This window comes from Desmodus rotundus, chromosome 5 (genome assembly GCF_022682495.2).
Source record: "Desmodus rotundus isolate HL8 chromosome 5, HLdesRot8A.1, whole genome shotgun sequence".
NCBI lineage: Eukaryota > Metazoa > Chordata > Mammalia > Chiroptera > Phyllostomidae > Desmodus > Desmodus rotundus.
The window spans coordinates 137,215,193-137,235,834 of NC_071391.1; the positions used below are offsets into that span (position 1 = coordinate 137,215,193).

At 41.9% G+C, this 20,642-nt stretch overlaps 1 pseudogene; it reads right to left on the bottom strand.

The window, feature by feature from the left end:
• Positions 1 to 211: 211 nt before the first annotated feature.
• Positions 212 to 6,241, bottom strand: LOC112298070 (small ribosomal subunit protein eS24 pseudogene; annotated as a pseudogene).
• Between the last annotated feature and the right edge of the window lie 14,401 nt (positions 6,242 to 20,642).

The following is a 20,642-nucleotide window of genomic DNA, read 5'->3' on the forward strand; positions in this document are numbered from 1 at the left end:
AAATTAGATTGTGATAATTTAAAAGTATTATTATATACCCTAAGGCAACTATTAAAGAAACAGAGGTGTAGCTAATAAGCCAATAAAGGAGATAAAATAGAAGCATAAAATATGGTCGGTTAATCTACAAGTAGGAAGAAAAAGGAAACAAAGGACATACAAAACCAATAGAAAACAAATAATAAGATGATAGAACTAAAACCTAATTTATTTATTTTAAATTCTTAGTTTATTAATCGTCTCATGAAAAATCTGCATAATCACCACAGATAAAGTCACTGAAGAATCTTTACTCTTTCTGTTGTCCAATCTCCAGCTCACTTTTTGCCTGCATCAGCATTGGCCTTTGCAGTCCCCCTTGACTTTCTTCATTCTGCTCTTGCGTTTCTTTCTCTGTTTTCTCGAGGTCTTCTTCTTCTCATATAGGCCATTTCTTGCAAGTCTGTGTTGGGGTTCATTTTTCTTTGAATAATCCAAGGAATCATAAATCATGCCAAAGCCAGTTGTCTTGCCACCACCAAAATGGATTCTGAATCCAAATACAAAGATGATATTTTGTGTGGTCTTCTACATTTTGGCTAGTTTTTCCCGAATTTTTGTCTTGGATACTGTTGCCTTGCCAAGGTGAAGGATGTCAATGACCATTTGTTTCCACTGAAGTAGTCTGTTAGTCATGAACTTCCCGGTCCGGATAGTCACTGTGTCATTCTTGATGGCTGCTGATCTTCAAGCAGCACGGTAGAAAAAGTAAAATCTAATTTATGACAATAATTACATTAAATGAAAATAATCTAAAAACCTTCAATCAAAAGATAAAGAATGTCAAATCAATTATCAAAACAAGACTGAACTATATGCTACATACATGAAACACACATAAATATAAAGATACATAGAGTCAAAGTAAACGGATAGAAAAAATATACGTGCAAACACTAGTCAAAAGAAAGCTTGGGTGACTAACATTAGACAAATTTGATTTGATAAAGAAAGACATTTCATAATGAAAATAGGGTCAGTTCATCAAGAAGATACAAAAATCCTAAATGATTACTTAACAGATATTTAGAACATGTGAAGCAAAGAGTGATAGAATAGCAAGGAGAAATAAATCCACAATTATTGGAGATTTCAATACCATTTCTTCAATAATTGGTAGATATGAAGGCAGAACATAAGGAAATAAAATTGATAAGCCTCTTGCCAGACCATAAGGAAAATAAAAGAAGACATAAGTTACCAGTCAAGAATGAAAGAGTTGACATCACTACAGACTTGCAGTTATTAGCAGGAACATACAGAACATTCTGAAAAACCTTATGCCAACAAGTTTAAAACTCAGTTGAAAAAGACAAATTTCTTAAAAGACACAAACTACCAAAGTTTTCTCAAGAAAAAATAACTTTACCTTAGTAGCTTTCTATCTATGAAAGAAATTGAATTTGTAGTTGAAAACCTTTCTGCAAAAAAAGATCCAGGAGCAGATGGCTTTACTGGTGCATTATAGTAAACATTTAAGGAAGAAATAATACCAATTCCATACAAACTCTTCAAGATAATTGAAGAGGAGAGCACATTTCCCAACTTATTTTATAAGACCAACATTATTCATACTTCAAAACTGGGCAAAAACATTACAATAAAATGATAAACCAATATTCATCATGATCCCAGGTGAAAAACTCTAAACAAAATTCTAACAAATTAAATCCAATTGTATCTATAAAGGATAATCATGAATAAGTAGGACTTATTCCAGGATTGTAAGTTTGGTTCAACATTGAAAACTGAATTAATGTCTGTCACCATATTAACAAATTAAAATATAAAAATGCTATGATTGTTTTATTAAAATTTTTTAAAGATTTTATTTTTTTTATTTTTAGAGGGAAAGGGAGGGAGAAAGAGAGAGAAACATCAATATGTGGTTGCCTCTCACATACCCCCTACTGGGCTGCAACCCACGTGTGTGCCCTGACTCGGAATTGAACCAGTGAGCCCTTGCTTCTCAGGCCAGCACTCAATCCACTGAGACACACCAGTCAGGGCTGACATTTTTTTTTTTTTAATTCATTGAATTGAGAGAGAAAGAAACACCAGTTTGTTGTTTCACTTATTTGTGCATTAATTGGTTGATTCTTTTATGTGCCCTGACTGGGGATCAAACTCACAACCTTGGCGTATTGGGGCAACACTCAAACCAACTGAGCTACCTGGCCAGGGCGCACTGATTACTTTAATAGATCATCTCTCAAGGCAAAAACATTTAATTAACAAAGAGAGATGACAAGACAGACAAGACTGAGGTCTTGGACCCCGCACAGTGTCAGTCCCAGCTCTGTCCAACATCTTTCACAGGGTGGGTCCTCAGAGTGCAGTGTCTGTGCCTGAGGACTTGGGCGGGGGCTTATTGTTGGTTTGAGGTAAGTAGAGAGATTGGTGAATTGTTCCCCAAATTTTATTGCTAAGAGGTTTAAGATGTTGAGGAATTCCAGGAATCAAGAAACTTTTGGATAATGTGTTCATCCCAGTGAAGAGATCCACGTTAATGTGGCCACGTTCTGACCCACTAATAATGTATCAAGGTCAGCAGGTGACAGAACTGCTATTTACCTAACACCGACCCATTTAAATGACATTGCATAGATAGGTACCCTCCAAACCTGGCAAAAAAAAAAAAAAAAAAGACAGTCTTTGTTTAAAATGTGCCATTCCAGAACCACACACCTCAATCTGTCCTGGATTCTGCCCAGATCTTGGCAGGGTGGGGTCACCTGGAACCTGGAGGATGGGGCTAGAGCATCTCCTGTGAGACGGAGGCAACAATCAGGTTCAGGAGAAAGTGGGGGGAATGGCCCCTGCCCCAAAGCTACACCACTCATTCACTGACACCCCCTGAGTCTGGTCAGAGCTCTGCACCCCAGCTCAGGCAGCTGACTCCTGAGCAATGTGTGAGCTCCACAGGGTTGGGAGACTGGGAGTCCAGAGGGTGGGGCTATTGCATTCCCCCAGGTTGATGCCTTAAGGAAGGGGGTGCTCCATCCAAGAAAGATGGTATCTGCAGTGCAGGAGAATGACTCAGTACAGGGCTCCCAGCAGCTGTCCCCTCAGCTCTCTCCCCAGAGCCCAAAATCCCAGTCTTTCCTCACTTGACTCCAATCCCCTCTGCCCTCCCTCCGCCAGAGCCCAGAGTAAGTGGCTCTCAACGAGATTTTGTGTGTTGGCCCTTTAAGAGGGTCTCTGCGTCTCTAGCTGACTCCAGTCTCTCCCTGGCAGAGTCCCTGCTGATTTTTACAGCCAGATGTTATGGGCCACTCTATGGGCCACAGAGTGGAGGCCACTCTTCCCAGCTCTGGTGCTTTGGGCTGGGGATCCTAGCTTGGGTTTGAGACCCCACACTCTTCAGGGGGAACCTTTGCAGCGAAGATACCCCTCTGGCTTCTGTAGATCCTTGGTTATTAGATCACTATTCAGCTAGTCTTCAGTTGGTCATTTGGGTTGATTGTTCTATATTTTAGTTGTAATTCCAGTTTGGTCCTGGGAAAAGTGGAACTGTAATGGGGTACAGGGTGAAGGGTACTTGGATATATAGGAGAAAACCCCCATAGACCCTGGTTGGGCCCGAGGGGATCCCGGCTTAAGATACTTTTCATAACAAACACTAGTTTAATAGCTGTGCTACCATCTGGGGCAAGGTGGGTATGACTTTAAGGGCATATCCTGACTCATGACACAGCCAGGGGAGGATCACTGAGTGGATCACTGAGTCACTCTTGCCCTGACTGGGGATGGCAGCCATGAGAGACGTGGCCGTGCAGCTTGGGAGTAGGAGAGCCACGAGGGAGGAATGATGTAGCAGCCACGTGAGAGGGAGAAGTATGCAAGCATCTGCGTAGTTTGTAGTCAGGAGCCTGCCTTGCGGCCTGGTGTAGTAAGGAAGGAGACGTTCCCTGCTCTGACTGTGCCCCCTCTAGCTGACTCCAGAGCCCCAAGGACTTTGCCTCGCAAGACGCTGACCTGCTGACGTGCAAACTCAGAATCTATCTGGACTCTTGAGACATGTCTTTCCTGGACTTCACTGTGATGCAGTGCACCACGGCACATGCTTTCCTGGACTCTTATGTGGAGGCTGAGGACAGCGTACCCCAGATCCTGAAGGAGAGAGCTGCTGTGAGATGTTTGCACAGCTGGCTTACAATAAGAAATGGGGGAACTATTGGGCTTGGTTTTGGCTTATAGCCTTTTGAGGAACAAGGGAAGTGCTGGGTCTTGTGGGAAAGGATGACTCCAAGCATAAATTCTCTGAGCACCCAAGGTTGGAATATTGTAAATAAAGACCGGTTCCTTCCAGCATCAATTGTTGGGTCATTCACCAAGGTGCCACGTGGATGGACCCCTGTCTGCTTGGTTACAGAACAACCACCTAGTCCACTGCCATCTTGGATCTGTCAGCAACAGTGTTTATATGCAGAGAATTTTCTAACTGGGTTTAGGCAACACACACACACACAAACACATACCCTTTCTCACATTTCTCCTGGTGGAACGAACTGACAAGCTGTGACTCTGCAAAAAAGCATAGACATCCTCTTATATAATAATAAGCAATGTAGCTCAAACGTTTCTTGCTTAACATTTGCATAACATTAATGAACTAGGCAGGTGGTTTTTCAAGAACAAAGAGAGATTCTGGAGTCTTCTGCACTTTTGCAAAACAGAACTGTTCCCAGCTTTGAAATGACAGCTTTTTAAATTTTTGTTTTTCTCCCTTCTACCAGTCTCTGGGTAGCCTCCCCCAGCAGTCTCTGAAAGAAGGCCCATCCCAAGCACTTAGTGTGGGTCCTGGAACTCTGCCTGAGGCATTGGCTGAGGGAGGTTTTTTAACCCTCAGCACCTGCTCCAGGGTCCCTACTGCCTTCTGTCAGGGCTGCAGGCTCTCTATTCCTTCAGAATAACCCATCTGCAGCAATGCCTTGGTGAGGTCTCCGTGCTGTGCTCAATCCAAGGGCCAAGGTAGAACTCATCCATCTATTGGGTGTGGCGGGTGCTAGGAGCTGAGAGCCACAACAATGAATACAGCAAACGGGGTGTCATTTCCCATGTTTTCTATTCATTGCCAAGAGAGATATCTGCTGATCAGCACTTTAACCATGCAATCCAACCTAGTCACCCAAAGAGGAACACCTGACAGGTGCATTCGGATGGTACACCCTATGAAATATAAAGTGTCACCGTGAAACAATTTTACCAAAAAGGTTTAACCTGAATCATCCAATCTCTCTCTCATAGGAAACACAGGTCACAGAGGAAGTTACACTGTAACACACACACAGTGGGACATTCTGTAAGACATACAGCCTGGATTTTTCATAGTCGGTGTCATAAGTAATGAAATGGTTGAGGATTGCTCTATATTTTTTAAAAAGCTGAAGAAAAATAACCAAATGAAATGTATAAACCTTGATTATATATCCTACTTGGAAAAATAAAACATAACCTAATGTAAAAGACATTTTAGGGTACAGTTGGGGAAAGTTTGAATTTGAACTGGATATTAGATAATGTGAGAAAGTTATTATTGCTAATGATAAAATTAAAATTGTTATGATTATTATGATTATGTAGGTCAGTGTCCTTATTTTTAGGAGATGTGTGCTGAAATAATTAGTAGTGCAGTGTCTTTTATTTTTTTTAAGACTTATTTATTTATTTATTCTTAGAGAGAGGGGAAGGGAGGGAGAAAGAGAGGGAGAGAAACATCAATCCGTTGCCTCTTGCATAGGCCCCAGCTGGGGACCGGGCCTGCAACCCAGGCACGTGCCCTGACCCGGAATCCAGCAAGTGACCACTTTGTGGGACGACAGCCACCCCACTGAGCTACACCAGTCAGGGTGTGGTGCACTGTCGTGATGTACAATTTATTTTTTAAAATTTCAATGAAAAAAAGGCAAAAATGTTAACTGATGAATACAGATGAAGTTTATTCTATTGTCCATGTCAACTTTTTGATTCAATAGTTTGACGATTTTCATAATAAACTTTGAAGGAAGAAAAAGAAATAGAACATTATCTCCTCAAAGTTTCCTTTCCTTCTAAGGTTTTGGATTTTTTATGTATTTGTTTGCTGTTTTTATTGTTGCTATCGAGAACAGCTATGGGAGCACCTAAGGGGGAAGCTGCAGGAGCCAGGCTTCCATTGAAGTCTGGGTTTACGGTTCTTACCTCCAGCTGGTTCTAGCATTAAGTAGGTGGTGTAGGGGAGGGAAACATTCTTTTGTTTTTACTCTTCTAGGTTCTTGGCTGGGGCCTCTGTTATAAAAGACTAACAAGAGAAATACGAACAGTGGCTTATTAATATGTGTGTTTCACATATGTGGGAGAAACTCAGGAAGAGTAATTGAAAGAGGTGGCTAGAACTTGAGCTTAAATGCCACCTTCCCCTAACACTAAGAAAGTGTGGGGGAGGCAAGTTATGGGAAAGTGACCAGGAAAAAAAGATGAACGTGGGTAAAGCTTGTTATGCAGATTTAAGTCAGTGCCTTCTCCATTGATGTCTCTTGTGATCTAGAGTCAGCTTTCTTTTCCAGGTATTGAGATGGAGACGCCCTTACAAAGGAGATTTCCTTTATACGCGTAAACTTCCCTTACAAAAGGAAATTTCTGCTCTGTTTTCAGAGCTTCTCCTGTGTCTGCTGTTCTCAGAATAATCCGTATTTGGGCTGGCATATTCTGGCCTCTTACAGTGGCCCTTGCTCTGGGCCTCAGTCAGCTCCCCCATTACATACCAGTCGTTGTGCTCAAGCTTTACCAACATGATTTCATGAAAAATGCACCAACAGAACAGCAAATACTTCAGGTCTGCCTTCTGAAAGCTGAAAATCTACTTGAGAGATCTTTCGTTAACTCCCTATAAGACAGAAAGGAAGAAAATCAGAATTATAATAGGAAATTCCAGAAAGAGCCATTCATTTTGCTGGAGGATTTCGGAGGGATTCACAGACAAGGCAATTTCTGATCCCACCTTGAAGGATTTTGATAAGGTGGGTGCGTTCGTGGGTGGAGGATCAGCGTGAGCGGAGATCCACAGATTGCTGAACGTGCCAGTTTGTGTCAGAAAACCACGTTGTCTGTTGCCTGCTATTGAACTGGAGGGTCCAGAATATTTGTAATTATTAGTGAGGTTGAACAGTTTTGCCATGTTCATGGTCTGTTCATTCATTTACATTTTATATATTTGGTCTTGATCTTAGAAATTGTCCTTAGAGGTTGGTCCTAGAGCCAGATGTTCTTCCATTTATGTGACTCACAGAAAGGCTTCCCTTTTGTTGAAATCAGAAAGAAAATGCTTGCTTAGTAGAGTTGCAGAATCTGCTTTGATTTTAGACCATCTTAATGGATATTTGGGCATTTCACCATCCTAGCCTTATTTGATTAAGACAGTTTGAAAGGGAGAGAAAGGAATTCTTGAACCATAAATCCCAAATCACAGCTTCCCAAAATTTGCTCCAGATGGGGCAGGAGGTTCTGAATCACAACAGCATGTAAGAGATATTAAATCAAGCTGTTATTTTTTTTTTAATACAAAGTTATTTTTGCTACTAACTACAGATTTAATAACTGGCCAATTCTTTTTTGTTGTTGTTATTGTTTGATTGTTGTTCAAGTACAGTTGTCTCCATTCCCCCCCACCACTCCCCCGCTGCCGCACCCATCCCCACCTCCCACCCTGATCCAACCCACCTTTGGCTTTGTCCCTGTGTGTTTAATACGTGTTCCTTGATGACCCCTCCCCTCCCCTCCCATTATCTCCTCCCTACTCCTCTCTGATTACTGTCAGTTTGTTCTTTATTTCAATGTCTCTGGTTATATTTTGCTTGCTTGTTTGTTTTGTTGAATAGGTTCCACCTATAACTGGCCAGTTCTTGACTATGTCTTACTTAAAAAGTGGAGAGCGCAGGCTTGGGAATTAAGCTAACTTGGGTTGGAATGTTGGCTCTCCATTTATTAGTTGTTAGCCCAGGGGTAAGTAACTTAGCTTCTCTAGGCTTAATTTTCTCATCTGTAAAATAGTTGTAACTAAATACAATATATCCATACTTTCCTGAGTGGCTTAGATCTGATCTCACAGATAAGGATTTGTGACTACAAAAGGATTAAAGAATAATCTTCTTTTCTTTGAAATCAGAACATATTTTCAATTGATGGGGACTTGTACAGTTATATACTGCTTAATGATAGGGCTGTGGTCTCAGAATGTGTTGTTAAATGAGTTGGTTGTTGTGTGAACATCATAGAACGTACTTAACACCAACCTAGATGGTACAGGCTGCTGCACACCTAGACTATGTGGTGCACCGCTGTTATGCGCAGTCCATCACAGACTGAAACCGTTGTATGTAGTGCCTGCTTAATTTTCTTCCTTCCTCCCTTCCTTCCTTCCTTCCTTCTGTCCCTCCTTTCTTTCTTTCTGGCTCATAAAAATAATGATATATCTTGCAATGATAATATCTTACAGTCACTGGTCTCAGATTAAATGAAATATGGCAGGTTTTGTATTGAGGTTTTCCTGGAGCTATGAATGAAGGAGTAAGTTATACTTCATCTACCAGAACTTAAAAAATCCTGAGTGTCCCCACTCTTTCCCAAAATTCTCTTCCCCTCTGTAGTGGCCATGATACATTCTTCTTTTTCTCTGTAGCTTCCTCTGGAAGCCTGCCAGCCCTCACTGGGCAACTCCTAACCCCTCATCTCCTCCCTCACTTTCTCCTTACTCTCCCCTTCCAGCCCTTAATCTGTCCAGATCCCTACAGTCCCTCAGGGTCTCCATCTCTTTATTCCAATTCAGCCCTCTCTCTAGGTTTCTCCACTTCCTGTTCCAACAGCACCCCACAAAGGAAAAATAGAGAGGAATCTATTTTTCAAGAAATCTACCTGTTCAGAAGGTAAAGAGTAGGGAGGCAATTACACATACTTAGCATTTAATTTTGGGGCACGGTTGCATGGATATTATATCTACCTTATGAGGCTTTTGTACAGATTAAAAGAGAGAGGGAATGTAAACACTTGGCAAGTTGCTGGCACATGTTAAGGATTCAATCAATGTTAGCTGTCAGTCTTTACTATTGCTTATTAAAAATTGTACAATGAACATTGTAACAACACAGGATAGAGAAAAAAAGGCCAGAGGAAAAAGAATCACACACAATCTTAACACTATGTATTTCCCTAGTAGTTATCATAAATACGCCATGGTGAAATTTGATTTTTATACTTTTCCAGTCACAGAGCATTCTTATGAATCACAGTTTATAAATGGAGATATAAACGGGTGGAAAGAAAGTCATTGTGCATTTTTAATGTGTTTTAGCAAGTAGCAGTCTGTGATATTTTTAGATCACCGCAGAGAGGAACTTCCTATCATCTTCTTCCGGTATCTCGCATCAGTTTCTTTTTCTCCAAGGAAAGGCCATTTGGCAGAAACTTTTTGAAATTCAAAGGAATGCTACTACCTACAAATCTAATGAAGTATCCAAAGAGGACTGTAAGAAACTTTTAAAAACCAGGGTAATAATTTTTAAATGCTTTCCTATTTCTAGTCATGGGAGATAAGTGGGAAGCTTTGCAGAGTTTAAATGCAGAGTTTAAAAGCTATGGTCTTGATTGTCATTTCCACATTCCATATCTGGGAGCTGAAGAGACTGACTCAAAGGCTGAGATCCTGCCGTGGACTGAAGTGTGTCCTTCCCAAATGCATAAGTTGAAGCCTTAACCCCCCAATGTGATGACGGTGTTTGGAGATGGGGCCTTTGGAAATGGAGGTTAGACTAGGGTTAGATGAGGTCATGAGGCTGGGCACTCATATTGAAATTAGTGCCCTCACAAGAAGAGACACCAGAAAGTTCTCTGTCTCTCTCTCCAGCGGGGGGAGAGAGAGAGAGAGAGAGAGAGAGAGAGAGAGGAGAAAGCTCACAGCTGCCTACAAGCCAAGAGAAGGAGCCTCAGAATGAAACCTAACGTGCCAGCACCTTGACTTTGGACTTCCCAGTCTGTTGGGAAGTCCAAATTTCTGCTGTATAAGCCACACAGTCAATGGCATCCTGTTATGGCAGCTGAGTAGACTAATGCAGTCAGGTATCCTCCCATATTCAAAGTCAGCGAGAAGGTTAACATCCTTTCTTAGGCCAGGCTCTCCATGCAAAGGAAAGTCTCCTAAAAGTGTGTGAAAGTTGAGATAATGTAAGAAGTAAAGAACATATTCATAATATTGCAAAACGAAATGAGGCCTCGGAAACACAACATTAGGAAGTTCTATTTTGAGAAATTACAACATGCAGTTTAACTGTTCCTGGATTTCTTTGCTGGTTAAAGTGTGGGGATTGTGAGTCGATAACCAACGCAGGACTGTTTTGCTGTCTCAGGGCTTCATGCTGCCGCTTCGGTATTGACCAGTCTAGTAGCCGCTGAGAGCTTCGCCTGAGCCCTGTGGTTTGTGCAGCAGCCAGGGGCCCTCAGACTCAATGCCTGGGGCGGGACACAGGTGATCTGTGCCTTACGGGAAACTGGGCTCCCCCTGAAAGGAATTCCTAATCCAACTCTTTTGTGGGGTCTGAGAAAGAGAATATAAATATGGTAAATTAGGAACAATTTCCCTGGGAGCCGTGTGACAAAAATCTCCTCTTCTTTACCTCCACTTTGTTATGTATTTATTTTGTCCTCTCCCATGTGTGGTGGGAGAGGAAAGTTTTGCTCTTTTAAACAAGAACCAATTGCTGCCAACTTCCAATTCTAGATAAATATTTTATATGTGGGAAAATGGCTTTTAGTCTAGGAGAGTAACTTGTGTGGGAGGAAGAAACTTTCCTCTACCCTCTTGGTTCTTTTAGCTGCTCAAATTAAATCTACGTGAGGCAGATTAGATTAACAAGAGAAAATAATGAAATTTAATTACATACATACATAGGGGAATTCCACATGCATGAGAAGAAAGTAAGAGGTGTGAGAAGTTCAGAGACAGGAAGTGGAAATGAGGTATCTATGACACGGTGAGCTAAGGGTGAGGGAAAGCTCCGTGGGGCCTCAGTGGGCAGGAAGGCCATTCACAGGATGGTAAGAAGAGCAGATACTCAGTAATTAGAAGTTTGCCCTGCCCTGAGAAGTTTGATCAGCCATAAAAAGTTATTTCTGATGATAATTCTTATTAAGGTAAGGCCACCAACTTAAATTCTTGAAGGGAGAGGTAAAAGTTTCTCTTGGGCCTGCAGGGTCTCGATTATCATCAGCTCAAAATAATTCACAGGCCAAAGTGGCACATCTTAGGAAGACCTGTTCTGAACCCATTCCCTTGCTGACCTCAGTGTAAAAGGCAAATACTCAGATCCAAGGCCAAATGGGCTGGGGTACTCCTTCCCCAGTAAGGTGGGAAGATTTGTGAATTCCTAGAGACAGTCCTAGAGAGAGGGGTGGAGGGGTAGGGAAGAGAAGAGAGGGAATACGGAGAGCTTTAGAAGAAGGAAAATGGAAGGACTCATGTCCAGATACCACAGCATGAGGCCTGAGAAGAGAGAGGCAGCAAAACACTTGAAACAGCAGGAATGTTTGTGGGTTTTAATAGTAAATGTGAAAATGGTGGTAACCTCTCCCAAACCTTTGAGATCTGCTGTATACAGCTGTTTCGGGCAAGTGATGACTTTGGGAAATCTGGAGGGAGCAGGGTTTCAGTGGTGGAACCAAAAGAAGGAAACAGCCAGGGTGCATGGCATAGACTTGCAATGGGAATAAACTATTGGAATGAGGTGGCCAGGAAGGCACATATTCCAAACCATTTAGAAGCAAAAGTTAAGGGATAAGGCAAGTCCCTGAGGGTGAGCACTTCCCAGGCTGCATCTGAGTCTTACATAGTAAAAATGCAGTTATACTGTTGGGTGCTGGAAGAGTCCAAGTCCCATCCAGCTGGTGGTGGAAGAGCAGGGTCCAGAGAAGGGAGGACACAGCCACGATCAGTCTTTACGGTCCTCCTCACCATCTGAGGAAAGTCAAGCCCCGAATTACAAAACAGGGTCCAAACCCGAGTCATAGATTTTGAGGCTTTCATGGTCTAACTTTGGAGGTGCCTGAGGGCCTGGAGTTGGCAGCTGGTCAGGGGCACTCTCTGTGGATGTTGAAGAGCTAGAAAGTAAAGTCAGAAGGGTCACTGTGGCCTTCTGCAGCAGCCACTTGTTGTATTTGGGGACAAGGTATGAAGTAGATAACACTTGAACTGTGATAGGATCAGAGGCCAGACTGTTGATGCTTCTTAAATGCCTCCTGTCTATTCCTTTTCTTTCATAGTTAGCAAAGCCATTTGGAAAGCCTGCTAGGGCTAAGGGTGTCAAATAATAATTTTCAGAAAGTTAGAAATATAGCTCTCATACAAACATACAGGGAGCCCTTGTCCTTCATTTAACTCACTGAGGAGAAAACCAGCATAACAATAAAGCCAACCCAAGGAGAACAGACAGAAGCACGTCCAGTCATTGAAAAGAGGGACGTTGAAATAAGGTGGCTGGGTCAGAACAGGTTACCATCCTCGGCAATCACACTGCAACCTTTGGGCTTATCTTTTCTACCAGGCAGAAATATTTACAACTCTACTGGCAAAAAAAAAGTCATTTGCAAAATGTATCATTCTTTTACATATTGAGTGTAGCTTTGCAGAGCCTGGCCTAAGCAGTTGTAACTAGGAGGTCAAAGTTACTTCCCTTTGAGAATCAGATGACTTGTCTGCAGGTTGTTACACAGACTCAGTCACGTGGCATTGAAAGGGCATTCAGTAATCTTTCTGCTGAATTTCCGGTTTGGGGATCATTTTTCTTAACAAAGGTCATCATTTAGGTCAGAGAACTAGAGGGGCAGCAGAGAGGGTTGAAGGCTTCAGGAAAGAAGCACGGGTGATAAACTCCAGGAAGACAAGGGAATGCCTGCTCAGTCCTCCCCTCCTGGGAATTCCTCTTTCACTTCTAAAACCAGGTCTTGTTGTTACTGAGCTCACGGAGGATCTGCTGTTCTCTCATATCCACCAAGGTCCTCTATATCACCACTGGAGGCCCCCTGGTCCAGCAGTGGGCTCAAAACATTGTGCGGAACCCAAGAGCCTCCCTGTGCACGAGGGGTGGGAGAGTTAAGTGCTCAAGCCTCTTTGAGGTCAACGTGGCAATATCTGTCAACACTTTTTTATTGTGATAAGTTACACATAACATAAAATTCACCATTTTAACCACTTGAAATGTACAATTCAGTGGTGTTAAGTTCATTCACACTGTTGTGCAGCTGCTACCACTGTCCCATCTCTAGCACCTTTTCAGTTTTCCCAAACTGAGGTTTTAAAAATGACTTCCCACTCCCTCTCCCATCACTCTGGTAACCACCATTCTATTTTCCATCTCTATAAATTTGACTTCTCTTGGCACCACATATAAGTAAAATTGGGCAGTATCTCTCCTGTTGTGTATGGCTTTTTTCACTTAGCACAATGTCTTCAAGGTCTGTTCACAGTGTACCATGTGACAAAATTTCATTCCTTTCTAAGGTTAATAATATTCTATTTTATTGCCATATTTTGTTTATCCAATCTCCTACTGATGTCTCTCAACAGTTTAAATGAGTGAACCTTTTTGACCCAACAAGTCTGTTGCAGGGACTTGGTTCCATGAATATACTTGCATATCTGCATGCCGATGGGTGTATAAGAGTATTAGTGGAAACCCTCTTGTTTGCTACCCAATAGACATTTCACTCTTTCTTTTTGCCAACAGGAAACTTGAGTTTGTTTAAGTATCAGGGTGCACTGTGCTCGGGGAAGGTGTGTTCTTCCCATATCTTGATTGGCATAAGCCAATAATAGTAATTCTATTCCCACTTGCCAGTGATTTTTTATAGACAGGCATGTTCTAGCCAGTGATGTGTGAGGGGGAGTCTGCAGCAGGGCTTCTGGGTAAAGTTTTCCTCCCAGAGGAAAGGAGATGTGTAAGGAGAAGTGGACTTCTCTTTGAATGGAGTCAGATGGCGATAAGATGTCTGCAACCGTGCTAGCCATCTTACTCCCAAACTCAGGGCAAAAATTTCAGCACTCTGAGGATGGTCAGAGAAATAGGGAAGTCACCTGGTCCCTTAATGGCATCGTTGGACCTCTGAATGAACCCGCCCTGGGCCCACCTAGCTTAGATTTCTCAAGGATAACAAGTCCTTGTGGGTTAAACTACTTTTACGGGGGGTATTCTGTTATTTTCATCATAGAACACTATAACTGATAGTGTTTATTTTAGCAGTTTGTAATAGAAAGCACCCTAAATGTCAACAGAAGTTTCATTACATAAATTATGAAACATCCATACAATGGAATGCTACACAGTTGTGAAAAAGAAAGAACTGGATTTATATGCAGATATGGCACAGTTCCAAGAAATAGTGGAAATAACCAAGTACATACATATATGTGAGTAGGCTCTGTTCATATTAAATATATTCATATATATGTTTGTGTAATGTATACAAATATATGCAAAATTGTTAGTAATGTACCTCTAGGAGTGTAGGATGGAAGAGAGACTCATTTTTCATTAATTTTTATCTTTGTAAAGTTGGCATTTTTATACCAAGATCTTGTATTACTTTTTCAATGAAAAAAAGCGCAAAATTAACGGTTCAAAACCACCACCAACATAACATTCGTAGCAGTTAAGTATATAAGTTGACAACTTCCAGGCACTGTCTTTAGAGCTGAATCAGCCACTGATACACTCTAAGCTGACTGAAGGGTTGGCTTCAGAAGCAGAGCCAGAGGCACACTGTAGGCAGAATCTGGTCCAAGCAAATTCATGCCCAAGCATAGGTTCAATTGAGTTTCCTGATTTGCAATAACTACTCAGGCACTGATATTCAGCTGGGACACACTGGCATGGGAATATCCATTATTTATGGCTGGTGTCCATTCTGACTGGGCCAGTGTTCTTTCAGATTGTTTTGTGCTCATGATGTCCCAGTTGTTAAATATTTTCAATGTCATTCTGACCTTTCTCATGCAACGTGGCTTTTCCCTAGTACTTCAGGTGGCTTCACCTATCTGAATATATCCTGGTTTCTAACCTCGTCTCCTGATAGTGAATATTTTTTAGGGTGTATTTGGCAGCAGATAATATAATATCAACTAAAACAGCTTCAACAATGTAGACCTAATTATTTTATGTAACAAATCTGGTGGGCAGTTCCAGGGTGAATTGGGGGGCTCAGTGATGTCACTGAAAACCCGGAGGCTTCTTCCTTTTCTTACTGCCCTCTCAGCATGTTGGCAATGTCTCCTCTCGGTCACCAGACGGCTGCTGTAGCACCAAGTGTTGTCATCATATGGCAGCTTCCTAACACACAGGCCAAGGAGGAAGGACACAGAGGGCTATTTCCTTTTGTGAGACTCTCTCTCTCATTTCTAAAATCTTCCCTAAAAGCCACTGGTGGACTTCCACATGTTTTATTCGCCAGAACTCAGTCATGTACCCACGCATAGACCAATTATTGACAAAGAGAAAGAGCTTTGGACCGATTATAATTAGTCATCTTAGTTGGGCATATGTAGACCCTGACTCAAATTAGGTTAACAAGAAAGAAGGGGAAATGGCAGCTGAGTAAACAATCAGCTATAAGTGCCATTCATAGCTCTTCAGTTGGTGTTCTTTTTTTTTTAGTCCTCACCTGAGGATCTGTTTATTGATTTTAGAGAAAGAAGGCAGGAGGGAGGAAGGGAGGGGGTGAATATATATATACATATATATAAATGTATTACACAAAGTTGGGACTATATTATATATCATTTGGTTTAGTATCCTATCTATTTTCACTTAACATTTTATGATGAACTTACTGTTTCCCTCTGTCCCAGCTTCTCTTCACACATGTCCAAAGGAAAGGAAAAGAAGCACAGAACACATCACAGGTCTCCATGAAGTGATTAATGAGAGTAAAACTCTCTTTTGATTTGGGAAGGCCCTGACTTCCCACCCTCTAACTGCTGTTTGCAAGCAGTATCCCATCTTATCGCTCTTCTCTGAAGAGCTCCCTCTCAGCCTCCCAGGACACCAGGACACCTCGGTTCAGAGTGTGTGGCTGGGGGAGGAGAAAGAGATTATGAATGAATATGTTCTTCTCCAGACTGACTAGGACCTGACATTGGGAGTGACCTCACTCACCCTCTTGGAGAATTCTGGCCTCACCCTTTCAGGCCTTATATCTTAAAAACTGTATATTTATTTCTTTATTTTTGGAAAGAGGGAAAGGGAGAGAGAAGGAGAGGGAGAGAAACATTGATGTGTGAGAGAAACATTGATCAGCTGCCTCCTATACTCCTCCAACCAGGGACCTGGTGCACAACTCGGGCATGAGCCCTGACTAGGAACCAAACGGCCACCCTTTGACTTGTGGGCCAACTCCCAATCCACTGAGCCGATCTAGTCAGGTGCGGTTTATATCTTTATGTGACATGATATAAAGGCTTATATATTTATATGACCTGAATGAGGATCCACTTGGCAGTGTGTGGCAGATAGTGTTTTCCGAAGACGTCCACAGCATGTCCCATCCCACATGTACTCTGCAATGTCACCTTGCCACACCTTCATCAAGAAGTGCATCTAAATCTCAACCCTGGAATCTGGCTGGCTTTAGTGACCCTCATGTATGGTTGTCAGGTTCAGCAAATAAAAAGGCAGGATGCCCAGTTAATTCTGAATTTCAGAAAAATAATGGAGGATTTTAAAAATATATGTTCCATAAAATATATATATGTTATCTGGCAACCCTACTCTCATGTGCCCAATAGAAGGTGACAGAAGGGATTCACGTGACTTCCAAGGCTGGGTTAGAGGAAGCCTTGCAGCTTCTACCTTGGCCTCTTAGGATACTTGCTCTGCTGGTGCTGCCCCTCAGGACACACCCTGCTGGAAACCAGTGGCCATGCTGTGAGAAGCCCACACCTCATGTAGGTACTCCACTCAGAGATCCCAGGCCAGGCACCCTCACATGGGTGAAGAGGCCTCCCGAGCAGGCTTCCCCACAGAACTTTCCATAATGATGGAAATGTTCTCTCTCTGTACTGTCCATTACAGAAGCCACTGGTTACATATGGCTATTGAGTCTTAAAATGTGGCTAGTGCCACTGAGTAACTGAATTCTTAATTTTATTTAATGTTAGTTAATTTTACTAACTGTGCGGCTACTGTGTTGGGACACTGCAGCTCTGGATGATTTCAATGCCCAGCCCTTGGAGTCGCCCCTACCCATTGGAGTCGTCCTAGCTGAGGCCCCGGCGTTATGGAGCAGAGCAAAGGCTCCCCAGCAGTGCCCTCTCCAAACGCTAACCCACAGGATCCAGAAGCATAATAAAGGTTGTTTTCTGTCGATACATTTGGGGTGGTTTGTTTCGCGACATGATAAAAAGACAAAGTGAAATGTGACAAGAAGAGACTGCCTAGAGGAGGGCTCCAAACCCAGAGGCCCAGGGCCATGAAGCAAGTCAATGAAGAGAACAGACAAAGGACGGCAGCCAAGGCCTGTGAGAAGGGCAGAGGGCCAGGAATCTGTAGTTAGACAGCGTCCCAGTTCCTGGTGTCGCTGAAAGGAATCAGGTCTGACAGGTGAAGATCTGTTGCTGCCCAGGCTACACCTCTTATCAGCAGTGACATCTCAAGTCATCTTTAACTTTGAGCTGCAATTTCCTTTTTTTACATTTAATTTAATTTTTTTTACTGTATTTTTGTCCACTAGAGCCTCAATTTATTAATCTGTAAAGTGGGACTAAAATGATTGACGCAGATTGGCTTAGTGTGTTGTTGGAGCATCAGATGAGCCTGTAGAATGAGGGTGCACTGTTTGGCCTCCTATCGGAAGTCACCCCCTTGTACCTGCTCAGTTCTTGGCTCTGCAACAGCTTTGCAAACTGACTAGAGCAGCTCTCATTTCACTTCCAGGAACTCTGTCATCTTTGGAGCCAAATTCTTATTAAATAAATACACACTGGTCTTCAATTGAGTTGCTCTAGAAAACTGCCAATTGCACAGAAAAATCAATATTTTGGGACACAAATTAGATGAAACTTCCCTGTCAAAAGAAGCCTCATTGTTTCTCTAGGTATTCTGTGTGGCTGAGTTTCTGTGGGGGCCTTTAGTTCTGAGTTGCACACTTTGCTATAGCTGATTTTCAATGGCGGTCATTCAGATAGACTTGGGGTATGAGGCCCCACTTGCCTGGATGAACTTGCTTGAGGTCCTGCGTATCTGAGAGCAGGATCTCGATGCTCCCTCAGATGTAGGGGGTGTCATGGGAATTGTTGCTTGTCACTGAATGCTGGCCAAGAAGGAGCAGCAAGCTTATACATGACATCAGGGAAGAGCATGCGACAGGTGTATGGTCGGTGCACCCTAGACCTCAGGGAGGGAGGTTTCAAAAAAGTTTAGGAGAAGGATGGGCCTGATCCCATGTGTCAAGTGGAAACAGCGAAGACTTTTGAATGAGACAACTGTGGGTTTGAATCTTGGCTCTGCTACTTGAGCATCCATGATCTCTGAGACTCAGCTATTTTATCTGTGAAAGGGGTATAATACCTACCTCCCAGGGTATCTTGAAGAGTAAACTAGGGCACAACAAAACAGACATTTAGTTAATATTAAAATTAATATCAAAATATTCAATAAGTAATAAAATAAATCAAATAGGGTTGGGGCTGTACAAAATAAAATATGACAACTTAGCAGCGAAGTGTCTTGGCGCCATAGGAAAAGGCAGGCGGCAAAAGCAGTTAGAAACCAAGCAGGGCCGAACCTCAGATGCTCGGGGCAGCTGTGAGAGCACAGGGCCTACCCGATGGACCCCACAGCTCCTTCCTGCAGCCTGGGCCACGTCTTAGTCAGCTCCCGTGTCTTAGCTGTGACTATGATACAACTAGATATGATGCGATATCACGCGTCCCATGAAAGTGCATTTCTAACTTCCTTTAGGACCATTAACACACCCTGTGCTGTAGAATATGATAGCATTTTGAACTGCTAAAAAATAACCTCTGCAGTGTTATTCACAATTATAATGTTTCAAATGTTAACTAATCACCCAAGGTACATTAGGTTAAAAATAACAAAACTTGTAGAAGAAAATGTAGGATAAATTTATAAACTTGTGGTAGGCAGAACATCACTTGATCTTGGCCAAGAGGCTGAGAAGTAATGGTAGGCAAGACTTTACTTGGCAGGACACACAAAAAGCATCTGTTTTTTGGAAAAGACCATTAAAAAAAGTGAAAAGCAAACCAAAGACTGGAAGAAAATATTTGTAATGCATATATCTGACCAAACACTTGTATTCAGAATATGTAATATATGCTTACAATTCAGTAATAAGGAAAACAACTCAATTTTAAAAATGACCAGAAAGGTGAAAGGTATATTAGAATTCCCTGTATTATCTTTACAACTTTTCTGTAAATGTGAAGCTATTCCAAAATAAAGTTTATTTAAAAAATATGAACAAAAGTTTGGCCAAGCACTTCACAAAAGAAGGTATATGAATATCCAATAAGTGTATCAAAAGATACTCAATATCATTAGTTACCAGAGAAATGCATATTAACATCACAATGCAATATCACTACATATCTATTAGATAACTAAAATTAAAAAGATTGACAAAACCTCGTGTTGACAAGGATGTAGGACAATTGGAACTCTCACACATTGCTGATATAAATATAAATGGTAAAATTGTTCGGCAGCTTCTTAAAAAGTTAAATATATACTTATTATAGAACATTGTAATTCTACTAGATATTTTACTCAAGAGAAATGGAACCATATGACCACAAAAAGCCTTACACATTAAATGGTCATAGGAGCTTATTATGGCCTCAAATTGAGAAAAATCCAAAGTTCTATCAACAGATGAATAAATAAACAAATTGTGATATAATCATACAAAAGGTTACTATTCAGCAGTAAGAATAAAAGAGCTGCCCATACATGCAAAAATATGGATACTTCTCCAAAACATCATGCTAAACAAATGAACCCACATACAAAAAGACGACATGCTGCCCTGGCTGGTGTGGCTCAGTGGGTTGAGTGCTGGCCTGCGAACCAAAGGGTTGCTGGTTTGATTCCCAGTCAGGGCACGTGCCTGGGTTGCAGGCCAGGTCACCAATAGGGGGCACTAGAGAGGCAACCACAAGTTGATGGTTCTCTCCGTCTCTTCCTCCCTTCTCTTCTCTAAAAATAAATAAGTAAATAAATAAATCTAAAAAAAGATGACATGCTGTATGATTCCATTGATATGCAATTTCTGGGACTGGGCATGGGGGAAGGCATTAACTGCAAAGGGGCACAAGAGAAATTTTGGGGATGATGAAAATGTTTCATAACTTGATTGTGAGAGCATTAAATGACTTAATGAGTCTACAAAAACTGATGGAACTGTACAATAAAAAGGGTGCATTCCGCTGTGTATAAGTTATACCTGAAAAAGTTACTTTAATGAGAAGTAGAGGAAGAGGAAAAAGAAGATGAAATAAAAGGAGACAAGAAGGAGGGAAGGGAAGGGAAGGAAGAAGAGGAGAAGGAAGAGGAGGCAGAGAAGGA